Source organism: Balaenoptera physalus (genome assembly GCF_965194825.1).
Source record: "Balaenoptera physalus genome assembly, chromosome: 21".
NCBI classification, from domain to species: Eukaryota; Metazoa; Chordata; class Mammalia; order Artiodactyla; family Balaenopteridae; genus Balaenoptera; species Balaenoptera physalus.
The window spans coordinates 31,304,451-31,320,099 of record NC_138902.1 but is presented as its reverse complement, the minus strand read 5'-3'; the positions used below and the strand labels follow the sequence as shown (position 1 = coordinate 31,320,099).

The 15,649-nt window shown below is 38.4% G+C and overlaps 1 long non-coding RNA gene across 1 annotated transcript; it reads right to left on the bottom strand.

Moving 5' to 3' along the window:
* Positions 1–3,092: 3,092 nt before the first annotated feature.
* Positions 3,093–14,877, bottom strand: LOC309651811. Its single transcript, XR_014258417.1, has 2 exons — positions 14,249–14,877; positions 3,093–13,979 (listed from the first exon to the last, which is right to left on the bottom strand). It is a non-coding gene; the product is annotated as an uncharacterized lncRNA (long non-coding RNA).
* Positions 14,878–15,649: the final 772 nt, after the last annotated feature.

Genomic DNA, 15,649 nt, shown 5'->3' with positions numbered 1-15,649 from the left:
CTTGCCACAACTAGAGAAAGACTGCGCGCAGCAACAAAGACCCAACACAGCCATTAATTAATTAATTAATTAATTAATTAATTAATTAATTTTAAAAAGACGTTAATTAAAAAATAAAGTAGAGATTCAGCAAAGAAACAAACCACATTTGGATTCTAACTATCTTAATGTTGATTTAGCAATCAGACTTTGCTTTAAGTGGGTGGCATTTCCAAGGAAACTAAAGGACTTAAATAGAAATGTGGTGTGAGGCTTCACACTTCATGAAGATCTTTTATTTACTCCAACAGGTAACTACAATAGGAAAGCTTAAAATTGAAGTATTTATATACCAATTACTTTTGAGCTCTTCAGTAAGGACTGTAATTTTTACGAAAAGAGTAGAATCTATATTAGCTAAATATATTTTGAAGTAGAGATAATATTATGTCTGCTATCATAAATTTAGGTTTGTTTCATTGTATTTTAGCATTTATTCTTCAACCAAATACCTGGGGATGGAACCATATACTTTCCTAATTAATCTATCTTTAACTGGATACTTAAATTATTTTAGTGTGATTAAATCACATTCAATATTCAAAAAGTACTTAAGAATGATACTCTTTTCTTTAAAGGCAGTATTTGGTGTTTGTTTTTACAACTTTAACTTCTTACATCAAGCTTTCTTCCAACTAGACCACTTTATCTTTAAAATATCAACAAGGATATACAGTGCAGAAAAAAAAGTGTTCATCATCCCTGTTCCCTTCATTATTGTCAAAATCTTTAATACCATGTTCTCTCACAAAACATCTGTGTACTATTATAAAATAAATTCTCGGGCTCCAGAAAAAATATCTTAAGCCTTTACTTCAAAATGGAGAAATAATCTAAGGTAATGTTCCAGGAATATATTTTGCTAACATTATTAGATGTTAAAACAAAAGCACAATATCAAAAAACACTGATCAAACCCAGGGTGACGGAAAACCCATTAACCCAGACCAAGTATGCCAGATCTCCTGGCACATGACACACCTGCTACCTGTCCTGAGTAATATGTATTGTCTTTTCTCCATCCTGTATTCCAAAGTCAAGCTGAACTACCCTAGGAGATCCATGGGATTGAGCTTGAAGGGTTCGGGGGAACAGACGGAACTGAGCCTAAGATGTGCGAATCACTACTGTGATGCTTGTATTATCAACCCCAAGTGATCAGGGTCATTCCAAATCCCCAAAGGACCTTCCAGGTGCTTTTTGAGCCATATCACATAGACAGATAGATAGATAGGCAGACAGATAGGCAGACAGACAGAGATAAGAGATGTATATGTATCGGGGGGGGGGGTGTTGCTGTTCGCTTTTTCTTTTTTTTTAATCAGACTGCCCTCAAAAAGAAAAAGATATTTGATATTGTAGGGTAGTCTTTTACTGATGTTAACCAAAATGAACACCAGTGAAGCACTTTGAATAATGGCTTTTTTTCTTTTAAGGAATTTCAGCATGGGTAATAAAGTGGGAAGTCCTGGGTTTCAGTCCTCGGTTCTGCCACTTACTAGATGTGCGATTTTAGCAAGTCTCAATCTCTGACAGATTGCTTCTTCATTTGTGAAATGAGCAAGATAATCACACTTAACCTACCCACCTACAGGATTATTTCTAGGGTCAAACTGGTTAATAAACATGTAAAACTACTCTATAAATTCTAAAGCAGTGTCTTGATGTCCGACATTCATAATCTTAACAATACCATTGGGTAAAGTCTGCATCCACTTCAACACTATAACTGAAAGTGCGTGGCTAGTTTCCTCACACTCCCTTTGCATTCCCTGTTCCTCCAGACAGAGTAAAACCTGGTTCCTGAAGAATATGATTTAATTTGAGTTACTGGGAAACAAAGCAATTAGACAATGAATAATAGCCCAGACAGGATACAGCTGAGGATCTGTGCAAAAGAATGAGAAGCTGTTTGATCCTGAGCAGGTGTTCTCCCTAGACTGTCTAACCTGAAGATGATTTAATTTGGAAAATAGGGCTTGTTCCCGGGCGGGTAAGCCTTGGGGCCTTGGCTTTTCGGGACTGGGACCGTCACAGGAAATCCTGTGGGAGGAGGTCAGGGAGATTTTCCAAGTATTAGGGGCCTGGGTGGAAATCTTACCTTGAATAAGTCTTGTTACCACACACAAGCCCTTTTCCTGAAGCAGCGGCAGGAAAACTCCAGTCTGTGCCGGACCTGCCCAGAGACTGCTGTGGAGAGACGCCCTTAGGCCTCTGAGAGAGAGTCTTCTGCAGCTGGGCATGCCGGGAAGACGCGAGGAATGCCGGGAAGGTGCAGGGCATGACGGGAAGGTGCGGGGCCTACTGGGAAAGTTATGGGGTATGCTGGGAAGTCGCCGTGCTGACCCTGAGGGAGGAAGAGTGGTATGCAGGGCCCTGGGACCTTTACGGGACAGAGATGGCCCTGGAGCAGCACGTAAAAAAAAAAGCAGCAGCATTTATCCCAGAAGTAAAATTGGCCTAGTAGTGTCCATTTTAGAGCTGTTCTCACAAGACAAGACAGCTTGGATTGTTTTCGACTAGCATCTCTTCTCCAAAGATGTCTCCTCCTTTGGGTTTCCCTAGTACCTCAGCTTGGTCCAGATGGCCCAAAGGGGACTGTTTCCTGTATCCTCTTCCCACTGTTCCAAATGTTAACGATCCCCACCTGTACTGACTTCCTCATCCTGGCTCGTTAAGCCTTCTCTACCTGGGCTCTAAGTTTTTACAACACTGCGGGGAGAAATGTCTCTGACGTTTTACTTTTCCACCTGAAATGGATAGTCCAGGCCCTCAGAACTTTCCAAACTCATACTTCAAATCCCAGTGTTTTTTCATTTTAGAAAAATTCATTTTACACTTGCGTTAATTTGGGACAGAGCCCCAGCCCTATGTGAGTGGATTATAGACGAAATCCTATTAAACAGAACTCTATCGGACCTGACTGCAATATGCAAACAAATTGGAACACAGCTTCTGGGTCATTTTGAACACAACAAAGGATAAAGGATTTACACTTTTTCCTCTCTCTCCTACTTGCTCTCCCAGCATTTTTTTTTTTTTCTCTCTCTCTCTTTTTCTATATGACTGTGCCTGAGATTGACAATGCACTGGATAGATTCTTGGTCTGATTTCACAGTGGAGGTTTTCCTAAGTAAGTGGAAGAATATCCTAACTCCCAGGTGGAATTATCATCATTACTCTCTTTTTTATATGTAACGTAATCTAGTTAGTTCAAAATTTAGGGCAATTAGATCCATCTGTACAGATTAACCATTGCAATCCAGTTAGCATTTTCTTTCTTTTCTTCTGTTTCTTAAAATCTGATTTAAAATATTCTGTTCAGTGTAGTTTAATACACTTTTTAAATGTTTCTTGTTTTCCCTTTCCTCTTAGTGCTTTGTAATTTGTGGGAAGGACTGTCTTTAAGTTAAAAGCAATTAGAGTTGCTTTATGAGATTTAAATATAGCAGAGGAGTTGAAGGGAATAATCCAAGTTAATCAGAAGAAAATATTCAATCACTGACAAAGTATTAAGTACATCAATAGGTAAGTTATGGATTATGTCTAATATTCTATTTTATAGTGAATACAGTATAATACAGAACACATTTATAATCATAATCATCATCTATTAAAAGTCTATCACTTGTGGGCTTCCCTGGTGGCTCAGTGGTTGAGAATCGGCCTTCCAATGCAGGGAACATGGGTTCGATCCCTGGTCCAGGAAGATCCCACATGCCGTGGAGCAACTAAGCCAGTGCACCACAACTACTGAGCTTGCGTTCTAGAGCCCATGAGCCACAACTACTGAGCCTGCGTGCCACAACTACTGAAGCTCATGCACCTAGAGCCTGTACTCCGCAACAAGAGAAGCCTCTGCAATGAGGAGCCCGCGCACCGCAACGAAGAGTAGCCCCCGCTCACCACAACTAGAGAAAGCCCGTGCGCAGCAACGAAGACCCAATGCAGCCAAAAATAAATAAATAAATAAATAAATTTATAAAAAAAAAAAAAGTCTATCACTTGTGTCATTTTAAACTAACAAACAATTTTAAATGCAATTAAAACTTTTACTTTGGGATCACCATTTCATGGATAAAAATATAGATATAAGTATAAATATAGACACACCTCTGTATAAATTACTTCAATGTTAAGTTTTACTGCAATATATCTCTTCAACTTTACATGTACTGTTTCTTCTTTGCAATGTAACTTATTTCTATACTCGTTATTGATTTTTTTCCTAATATACAATGGAAATTATATGAATTTTATAAAAACTGTCTGGAAAAGCACAAAAATGTGTGATGTAAAACATAACACCCTTCCACAGTAAAGGTTCCCTTCCTCACCCAGAAATAACTATTGATACCTTTGGCTGCTTGATGCTTCATCCTCCAGATTTTTTATCATATATATACTAACATACATTATTATTTTAAAATCAAATTATACTTGACAAATTATTCTGTCATTTTATTTTTTCCACTAAATCAGTCTCCAGATACCTGTGATAATATTTGTATACTTAATTCTCTTTAAAAGCCTATATAGTATTCCTTGTGTGGATGTACCATAATTTACAAAACCAACCCCTTACTAATGTATATATTGGTTGTGTCTAATTTCTCCTTACATTTCAGCCTCTTGAGCTGTGTCTTTTTTCCTTTCCATTGCAAATCACCACCACCCCAAATTTTGTGTTTTCTAGTGACCAGGACCACTTCATTCCTTTTTCATTTAGCCTGTTTTCTGAAATGTTTTTCTGACTTTCAGGTCTTGTCCTTTTGTTTTGAATATTCTCTTTTTATTCTCCTATTTTTTTTTCCCCATTAAGGACAAAAAACCTCTTATACAAAATCTCTCCTCTCTAGTACCAGTGTGCTGTCTTCACACTCTTCCCAACCCCAGCAGTGAAGAAAAAGAGGTGCTTAATATCAGGTTTCTGATAAGAAACAAGGGGCTGCTACCAGGAGGGAGCCTTGTCAAGATCTCCCTCATTCTGAGCACTCCATTCCCACGTGAACCACAATGAATGGAGATTTCACCCGCCCACCCCACATTGTTCAAGTTGTCCTTTGCCCTTTCTGTCAAATCTTGGCACCCAGGAGACAGCAGAACATGTTCTGAATTCAACCCTGGGGAGCTACCAATCAATATCACTTGACTCTTCTTACCCATTAGTTGTTCTCTTTCTATGCCTGATGTGGAGTGAGGCCTATGCTGTTCTTTGTCATGGCCCCTTCTCAGTGGGCCCAGCTAACCCCTATAGGGTGGGATGGCTCTGCCCATCCCCTAGGCAGAGTGCCACAGGCAGAGAGTAGAACAAGGGCAAAGTACAAGGCTGAGTCTTAGGACATAGGTTCTCTTATTGCTTCAGCTGCAGGCTCAGAGTCTGTGCAGAAAGTTAGTATAATTTATCTTTTTGTGATCTTAGTTATCAAATACCAGTTAAGAACATTAACTGTCCACTTAACTCACAGAACACTATAAGAATGGAAATCTATAAAACACTTTGAAAATAAAATTCCAAAGAAACAGAGTTTCTTATTTTATATGTCTCTTCTTTTTTGTATATATATTTTAACTGACTTTCTTTGTTTATATCTGCAACTCATTTCTGGTTTTTCCTGCTATACATACCTATTCCTTCCCATGAATTAGTTCTTATTTATGAAACACAACAGTATATCTATATTTATTTCCAATGAGACCTTCTTCCAGTGAGACCAGCAGAGGTTTTGGTGGCTTTTTGTTGTTGTTGTTTGTTTCTGAGGGGAGTGGGGTGGGTTCAGAGAGAGAGAAAGACATGGCTGTTGTCATTTTTTTAATGTAAAATTTTTTTATGTTCCTCAAATTTCTTTTATAGCTGAAACATTCTCTGGAATTTTTATATGATTATTAAGGCCTTAGTTTCAAGTGGCAACATTCAAATAAGCAAAAAAACTTTATAGGGAGACTAAACTCCTGTCTGATAGTAAGTTAGGTACTTAGAAAATTAGACTAATTCTTCTAAGCCATAGATAAGTTGGTCAAGAAAAACCAAACCCCTAAACCAACTCGGTGTTTGATTGACTCTGGGCCAATGTCTTAATCTCTCTGTATTTGAACCTTCCAACTTTTTTCTTTTTTTTTTTGGCTGCATCGGGTCTTCGTTGTGGCATGTGGGATCTTCATTATGGCATGTGGGATCTTTGTTGCAGCACCGCAGGCTGTTCATTGCAGCGCGTGGGCTTCTCTCTAGTTGTGGCCTGCAGGTTTTCTCTCTCTAGTTGTGGCGTGCGGGCTCCAGGGTGTGTGGGGTCTGTAGTTTGCGCCACGTGGGCTCTCTAGTTGAGGTGCGTGGGCTCGGTAGTTGTGGTGTGCGGGCTTAGTTGCGCTGCGGCATGCGGGATCTTAGTTCTCCGACCAGGGACTGAACCTGCGTCTCCTGCTTTGGAAGGCAGATTCTTTACCACTGGACCACCAGGGAATTCCCTGAACCTTCCAACTTTAACACTGGTGGAACTTTGATACCAAATGCCAATTGCCTTCTAATAATCAAATGACAGATTGTGGGATGGTTAGAACAAATCTAAATGACACTGAACTCCTTAGGAAAAAGGTGTTTTAATGCTTTTCAGGTTTAAAATAAAGAAACATTTTAGGAATTTAAAAGGGACAAAATTTCAGAAAGTTGAAGCTCTCATGGTAAAAGAAAAGGATGAGAAATTCTGTTTTAACTGTCATTAAATTTGTTTTTCAATTATAAAAAGAACCTTGGCTATGTATAACTGTTCTTTTTTTTCCTTAGTTAAGAAAACGGCCCATTTCTAAGCATCCAATACTATCACTTCCTTTCTAATTTAGTTCTTCCTTCCCCAGTGAATTTTAATACCATATCAATAAATTCCAACAATACACTATTGTTTTGGCCTTTGATTCTTAAGGAAGGGGGAAAATGCAAATTTGTCTTTTATTAATAAGTGCATAACTTCTAATAGATTATACACAGTCTCATAACTCATCTCAGTCTGAATAATCAACATCATTTGAATTTTCAAAGGTAACACTTCACTGTAATGAAAGAAAGCCCGGTGACTCAGCATTCAGTAGAACTATACAATAGTGGATATCATATTGCTGATTAAAGTGATTATAATTTAATGATCCCACCAAGCATTTCATCTTTGCTGTGCAAACTACAGAGACTCAGGCCATCAAGTAGAAGGAAGGGCCTTAATAGAATTTGTGACAAGTAACATGAGACTGCCAATGCCCCAAACTTACAGCTCCAATAAACTATAGAAACCTCATATCTGCCAAATTGGAAAACATTAGTGTATTAAAGATTTCAGAAGGGAGTTGAGTGTAAATAGTGTTAATCACGAGGATAAGATTCCAAATAACTACATGGCTTTAATGAGGAGATCTGAAATAGGCGGTACCAACAAAAGAGTTGATTACAAGAGTTGATTACATGTAAAATTATAAATCAAGCCCTCACATAATAAAGGGTTGAGGAAGTCACTACAGAATACTCTTTAACAAAAGGAAGACCTTATGAAATGTTGGCAGAGGATGTGGTAAGCCAAATGGCCTGCTAACTGGTTAGATTATCTGAGGCAGTTATGCTTCTGGATTTGTATTTATATTGGTCTAATTTGGCTTAGTTACCCTGGACCCTCCGTGAAGTTACCCAGGCTATCTAGGGGATTAGGAACTGGAAGCGTGAACAGCTCCTACCAAAATAAGTCCTGGCCCTAACCTCTCTCCTCCTCTCCCCTCCCCCAAGCCCCTGCTTTCTCCACCCCCTGCCAAAATCTATATTCAATATATCTGAAATCAAATGAGGCCAGAACATGAACGGAGCATCCATGAAGAGCGTGAGTTTGGGAGTTAGACAAACCTGCCTTGGAATCCCAGCTCAGCCACTTACTAGTTGTGGGATCCCAGTCAAGATATTTAATTTCTCTGAACCTCATTTTCCTCGTCTGAATATCTGAATAAGGAGGACAAAAATCTCTATCAATACTTCACAGAGTCACCATAAGGAGTATTTATTTTAGCCCAGTTCCTGGAATGTAGCATCCAGAAGAATGTACCAGTATTATTATTAAGTTTCCTGATTGGTCTTTATATGTCTTCTCCCTCTCTCCCCACCCCCCCACGCACACACACAAATAGAATAGAACAGAAGATAGAATTAATACCTAATTCCCAGAAAGTACTCACCCTTCCCACCAAAGAAGGACTTTGCTGATAATAACATATGAGATACTGTGTAATTTTACTATTAATACCACCTTACTTCATCAGAAAAAAGGCTTTGTAAGTAGATACATCCTCATAATGCATCAGTTGGATAACATTTGTAGAATTTTTGGATGGCGGCAAAATAGCCTTAAAATAGTTGGAGTTCACAGCACTATTTTAAAATGTGTTCTTTTGTTTCATTAAAATTAACACTTCTACTCTTCAAAAGATATCATTAAGAAATGAAAAAAGCAAGCCACAAACATATGTTTGAAAAATGACTTACATTAAAAAATAAATATATAAAGAGAAAACTGGACAGCTACATGTAAAAGAATGAAATTAGGACATTTTCTAACATCATATACAAAAATAAACTCAAAATGAATCAAAGACCTAAATGTAAGACAGGAAACCATAAAACTGCTAGAAGAAAACATAGGCAGAACACTCTTTGACATAAATTGTAGCAACATTTTTTTTTGGATTTCCTAAGGCAAAGGAAACAAAAGCAAAAATAAACAAATGGGACCTAATTAAACTTAAAGGCTTTTGTACAGCAAAGGAAACCGTTAACAACACGAAAAGGCAACCTACTGAATGGGAGAAAATATTTGCTAATGTATGACCAATAAGGGGTTAATATCCAAAATATATAAACAGCTCATAAAACTCAACATCAAAGAAACAAATAACCTGATTACAAAATGGGCAGAAGAATCGAATAGACATTTTTGCAAGGAAGACATACAGATGACCACAGGCATATGGAAAGACGCTCAACAAATTTAATCGTCAGGGAAATGCAAATCAAAACCACAATGAGCTGTCACCTCACACCTGTCAGAATGTCTATCATCAAAAAACACACAAATAACAAGTGTTGGTGAGGATATGGAGAAAAGGGAACCCTCGTACACTGTTTGTGAGAATGTAAATTGCTGCAGCCACTTGTGGAAAACAGTATGGAGGTTCCTTAAAAATGAAAAATAGAACTACAGTATGATTCAGCAATTCCACTCTTGGGTATATACCCAAAGGAAAGGAAAACACTAATTCGAAAAGATATATGCACCCCAGTGTTCATAGCAGCATTATTTACAACAGCCAAGATATGGAAGCAACTTGTGTTCATCAACAGATGAATAGATAAAGATGTGATATATATATATATATATATATATACATATATATATATATATATGCACACACACAATGGAATACTACTCAGCCATAAAAAGAATGGAATTTTGCCATTTGCAAAATGGACTTGGAGAGAATTATGCTTAGTGAAATAAGTCAGACAGAGAAAGACAAATACTGTAAGATAGCACCTATTTGTGGAATCTAAAAAATAAAACAAACTAGTGAATACAACAAAAAAAAGGAACAGACTCACAGATATAGAGAACAAACTAGTGGTTTCCAGTGGGGAGAGCAAAGGGAGGGGGGGGAGGTAGGTGTAGGGGATTAAAAGGTACAAACTACTATGTATAAAATAAAATAAATAAGCTACAAGGAAATATTGTACAGCCAGCAAATATAGCCAATATTTTATAATAACTATAGATGGAGTGTAACCTTTAAAAATTGTGAATCACTATATTGTACATGTGAAACTTACATAATATTGTAAATCAACTACACCTCAATAAAAAAAGAAGAAAATATAAAGAGCTTATAACTCAGTAATAAGAAGATAGACAATCCAATTAAAAATGGGCAAAAGATTTGACCGGATTCACAAAAGGAGATATATGAATGGCCAATAAACTCATGAGAAGATGCACAACATCCTAAGTCATGAAGAAAATGCAAATTAAAACCACAATGAGTAACTACCCTATACATCCATTTAAATGGCTACAATTAGAAGGACTGACAATATCAAGTGTTGGAGGAGTTGGATTCTCAAACATTGTTGTGGGAACATAAAATATTACAATATTACATTTGGGAAAACAGTTTGGCCGTGTCTTATAAAGTAAACCAATGCTTATCGTCCAACCCAACAATTCTACTCCTAAGTATTTACCCAAAGGAAAGTAAAACATATGTCTACACAAAGACCAGCAGCTTTGTCCATAACAGCCTAAAACTGGAAACAACCCAAATGTTCAACAGATGAATGGATAGACAAATTGTTGCATATACAGGGAGTTGAATACTGCCCAGCACCAACAAATTACTGCCGAACGATGGATGAATTTCAAAAACATGCTGAGTGGAAGAAGACAGACATCAAATAAAACATACTGTGATTCTCTCTCAGATAGATAGATAGACAGATAGATAGATAGATAGATATAAATTTTAAAATATATGTCATAGGGGACTTCCCTGGTGGTCCAGTGGTTAAGACTCCATGCTTCCACTGCAAGGGGTGCCACGCTGCACGGCCAAATAAATAAATAAATAAAACACCTTTAAAAATAAATAAAATATATGTTATATATAAACACATATATAAATACATATATATATTTATATATATGATTTTTGCTGGGTCACCTTTGCTCTTTATTGGCCATAGTCCCTCCAGCCTTCAGTCTCATCAGCACACAAGTGGGGTGAGGGGTGCAGGCGGCATAGGCAGGCTGCCCCTTGCTGGGCGGGGCAGTGAGGAGAAGTGGCAGCCCCTCTGGCTGGATCCTTCCTGTCCCCTAGGCCTGGATCCTTGCCTCCTTTCAGCCCTCTCATATATGTATGTATACACACACACACACACACACACACACACACACCATTGCCACACAGGCAACCAGTCATGCCAATGTAATGGAACTTGAGTAAGCACTCTGAACCACAAGGCTCAGGCAGGCTTCCCTAGTGGCAATATTCCACGTGTTACACACAGGTACCAGGAAAATAATGCATCCAGGACTTCACTGAGAGAGGACCATGGGAGCTCTGTATTTAGTACATTTCCTGCACTCTGCCCTGTGCTCTTCTTCCCTTGGCTGATTTTAATCTGTATCTTTTCCCAAAAATAAGCTATAACTGTGAGTATACGAGCTTTCAGTTTGTTTTTTTGAGTCCTGCTAGCAAATTATTGAACCTGAGGGTAGTTTGGGGAACGCTCCCACTCCGCACGTGCAATTAGTGTCGGAAGTGAGAGTGGTCTTATGGAGAACTGTATTCCTGTTAATTCTGCAGTTTCCAAAACTCCCAAAGAGTTAGCTCTAAATTTTAGCAATATCATAAAGGTGATTTTTTTTTAAAAGTGGTCGTTTTCCCTCATCTACTACGTATGCATGTGTGCGTATGTGTTTGTGCATCTGTGCATGTAATCAAGTATACACACACATACCCACAATGGAACACTGTGCTTTTAATGCTGGGAAAGAGAGAATCTCTTAAAAAGGCAATTTTGGAAGCACCTCAGTATTTTGTACTTCAAATTTTAAAGGTATAAGTAGATCTTTATAAACTTAGAAGAAATATGAATGAATGAGCATCAACTAATTAACAGAAGGAATCCAGACAAAGTAGGGAGAGAGAAGATAACAGGGGTTGCCATTTACTGTTCTCTAAAAATATTTAAGTGGTATGATTAACGGTCATTTTTGTGTTTTTATGTTTTTCAGAATTTTTCAAATTAATGAAAGAATAAATGTATCCTGGACAAATTTAGAAATATATATGTATGTATATTAGAAATATATATTAGAAATGTAGAAATATAAGAATTTCACACATTACTTCATGGTCACAGGAAATATAAAACAATTTATTTCATTTATACACATAAATGTTGTTCTCTTCTTGTAGCAGAGAAGAAAAATAGGGTGATCAAATCTTTTAAGCATAAAACACTTTCTATTAGTATAAAATTCTGTGAAGGAAATACAGTGAAAAATAAGATGCCAAGGAGAAAAAGGTGTGATATTAAGCATCCAACTGTAAAAGACAAGCTCATTTTGGAATTTTTTTAAATAGATGATGATGGCTGTCAAACCCCTACAATATTTTGTATTCAATTAGATTTATTTAAAGGAATGACATAAGTTTTATTTTTAAATTTCAGTATTTACAGTTTGCCAGAAGTTACCTCTCTTTAGTTATTTAAACTTTTGTTGAATACTTTTATGCATAAACTTAAAAGTTTGTGGAGGGTGTATATGATTTTTAAAATATTTTAGGCATACATGAGTGAAAGGTTTGTAGGCCACTCACATTAGCTATAAACTACATTTGGCGATCAGTGGAAAAATGCAATACTGTTTAAACTAAGCCAAGGATACTCTGCCACCTGGTGGCTTAGAAATTTTCATGGTCACTAGACAGGAATAAAAACCTCTCCTCAGACCAGGCGTGATGATGAACTGATTCATAATATACACAATCAGGGAGATGAATTCCTTGATTACAAAATGTATGGATACAGAGAAGGAAGCAAAATGATTCTGAATATTATCACTGCAAATTCTGAATATTATCACTGCAAATCCAGGGAATTATCATTGGTAGTTTTTTACAGGGTAGGAAAATATCTAAAATCTCTCACCTAAGATCAACTAATTTCAGAAATGCTTAAAATGATAATTAATACAGTTTTATTCTGTGAACTTGAGTAAAAGCAAATTTCTCTGTCATTTTATTGTGGAGAAACAGAAAAAAAAAGTTTTGACCCATTTCTGTGCACTGTAGAAAATTGAAATTACCAAAGATTCCATACTTTATTGAAAAAGTATATATGTAAATTCTTACTACCTGCATTTTTTTTTTTTTGGTTCCTTGCTTTACCTTGGTTAATTTTTCCATTGTTTGGATTTCATAATGAAAACAAGAACTCTATTCTAGAAGTTGGTGGGGGATTTTTGGTTTATTTGTTTTGGGTTTTGGCTTGCATTATGGATGATCCTTAAAAGAAAAAGCCCAATTTATTTAAACATATTATGTTAATAAAATAATATACTAATATATGTGTATATAGTGTTATATAGTGTGTGTGTGAATATAAACAAGCTTTGAAGGTATAGCTCAGCACTAAATGGGGCTAACATTACAAAAATACACTGGCAAAAATAACTGAGAAAGTTTTAAGGAAGAGTAGTGAAGATGACCAGCCCTACCAGATAGTAAAACATAAAGTTACTGTAATTAAGATGGTCATACTGCACGTGACTAGACACCTTAGCAATAGTAGAAAAGGACTGGAGTGCATGTGGAAGTGAGTACATGATAATGCTGGCGTTGTTGAGTGAAAACAAAGCGCAAAATAATGTATTGGCACATATTCATTTGTGTATGTGTAGCTGTATAAAGGGAATAATATTTTAAAATTATTATTGGACTCTTCTCTTTGCCTTTCTTAGTACAGGCCTAGGACACTTAAGGTATCTACCTGCCCAGGAGAAAGACTGGGATCTGCTTCCTGTGGTAGATGCTACTGTGACTTAGCCAGTTACACTTTATCTTCCCCTTCTTCCACGGGGACAGATAGTCCCACAATAGATCCTGTGGAAATGCCTGACATTTTCTTCCCCAGTCTTCCTTTCAGCTGTGGGTATCCATGTGACATGGTTATGGATAATATGAAAAACAGAGAAATCTGTTGGAACTGCTTCTGGAAAGATTTTTCACCATGATAAAAAGTAGAGAGACATGGGGAGATGTTTCTCCACTATGAAAGCCCCATTTCTCTTACCTTTGAATGAGGCTGTCTGAAGTGATGTCCAGAGCAGCTGCAGCCATCCTGCGACCTTGAGGTGATAAACCTGAAGATGAGACATCAGCATGCTGAGGATGGCAGAGCACAAGGTCTGGGCCTTGAATGGCATTGTGGACTTGACAAATCAACTCTGGAGCCCTTAACCCTCAGAGTTTTTGTTTTGTAAGATTATTAAATGTCTTCATTGTTTAAGCCACATTTAGTTGGATATTGTCACTTGTAGCCAAAATCATTCTAACTTCTACATTACAGAGGAATGTCTAAAGACTGACAGAGGTAATGTGCCATTACTGATATATAAAAACAGAAATTTACCGAGAAAAGAATGTTCAAACTCCCTTATCTGTCCCTTGAGTATATCAGCATCCAAGGTCAGAGGACCCATGTTCACTGGGTTCCCCACATGGTGAAGAAGTTAGCACATCTGTCAGGGACAATCAGATCATGTGTTTGTCTTTTAATAAATGACCTCTGGTGTGGGGGGAGGTTAGACAAGCACGGGTGACAGTGAGGGCAGGGGGAGAAGCTGCACCCACTCCACAACCCTCTGTCTGACTCTGGGAGGCGCCACCTCTCGGGGTGTCCCATTCCAACCTGGTGCGGCCACATCAGGACAAACATCATCGTGCTTGTGGTCAGGTGGAAGGTCTAATGCCAGGGTTAGCTTTGCGGAGCCGCCCTTGGGTCTCACGTGCTGACAGGCCCCACAAGTAACTGAGAACCTGGCAGGGCAGCTGAGCCGAGGCAGCTGCCAGGCAAGAGCAAACTGCTGTGGGGAAGGCTGCAGAATGGGGCATGTCAGCCTAACCCAGGAGGGCCACAGGGCCATCAGAAGCCAGGCTGCAGCCACCAGGAGTGGTGTGCCAACAGCAGGCCACTGACCCCCCTCAAAGGTCTGCAGGGTAGCCCTGACCAGAGGGATAAAGCTCATGGCCCAGAGGCGGAAGCCAGAGGCCAGCGGACACACACCAAGTGGACTTGAGAATATTGGCTGAAGGTCACATAAGCTGCCCCCCACCCCCTGCCCCCCACCCCCGCCGCCTTCCTGAAAGGTACAGGGTGAAGGACAGGCTATTGAGAGACTGACATTTTTCATCCAAGTAAGGCTGAACACCTCTCCTAAAGGAGCAGCTTAAACTACCAGGTAGACTAGGGTTTAAACGAAACTGGACACTGGGTTAGTTTTTTTGCCGTTAGCCCATGAGTAGGGGTGGTGGAGAGGTGGAGCCAGGGCGGGAGCAGAGGAAAGCCAGATTCATTACAGGCAAAAATAAAGAGCATACATTTCATCAACACATCTAAATTGTAACGTGAGCTAAATGTATGACCTTGCTACACACAATATTTCATTAAAAAGACCTAGGAAAGTGACAGCAGTTGGCCCTGGGGGAGGGGACGGGGAGGCTGGGAGTCCGGAGGAGGAGGCTTACTTTCCTCTGAACACTTTGTGCAGTCTGAATATCTTTCTGTGTATATATTACCTTGTCAATTAAAAAACAAAAGAGTGCTTAGTAAAAACCAGCGAAAGTAAATGGTATGGGACTTCCCTGGCAGTCCAGTAGTTAAGACTCCACACTTGACTGTAGGGGGCACAGGTTTGATCCCAGGTCGGGGAACTAAGATCCCATGTGCCATGCGGTACGACCAAAAAAAAAAAAAAAAAAAGCAAATGGTATGAAAACAGTAAATAAATAGAAGATAGATAACTAATCATTC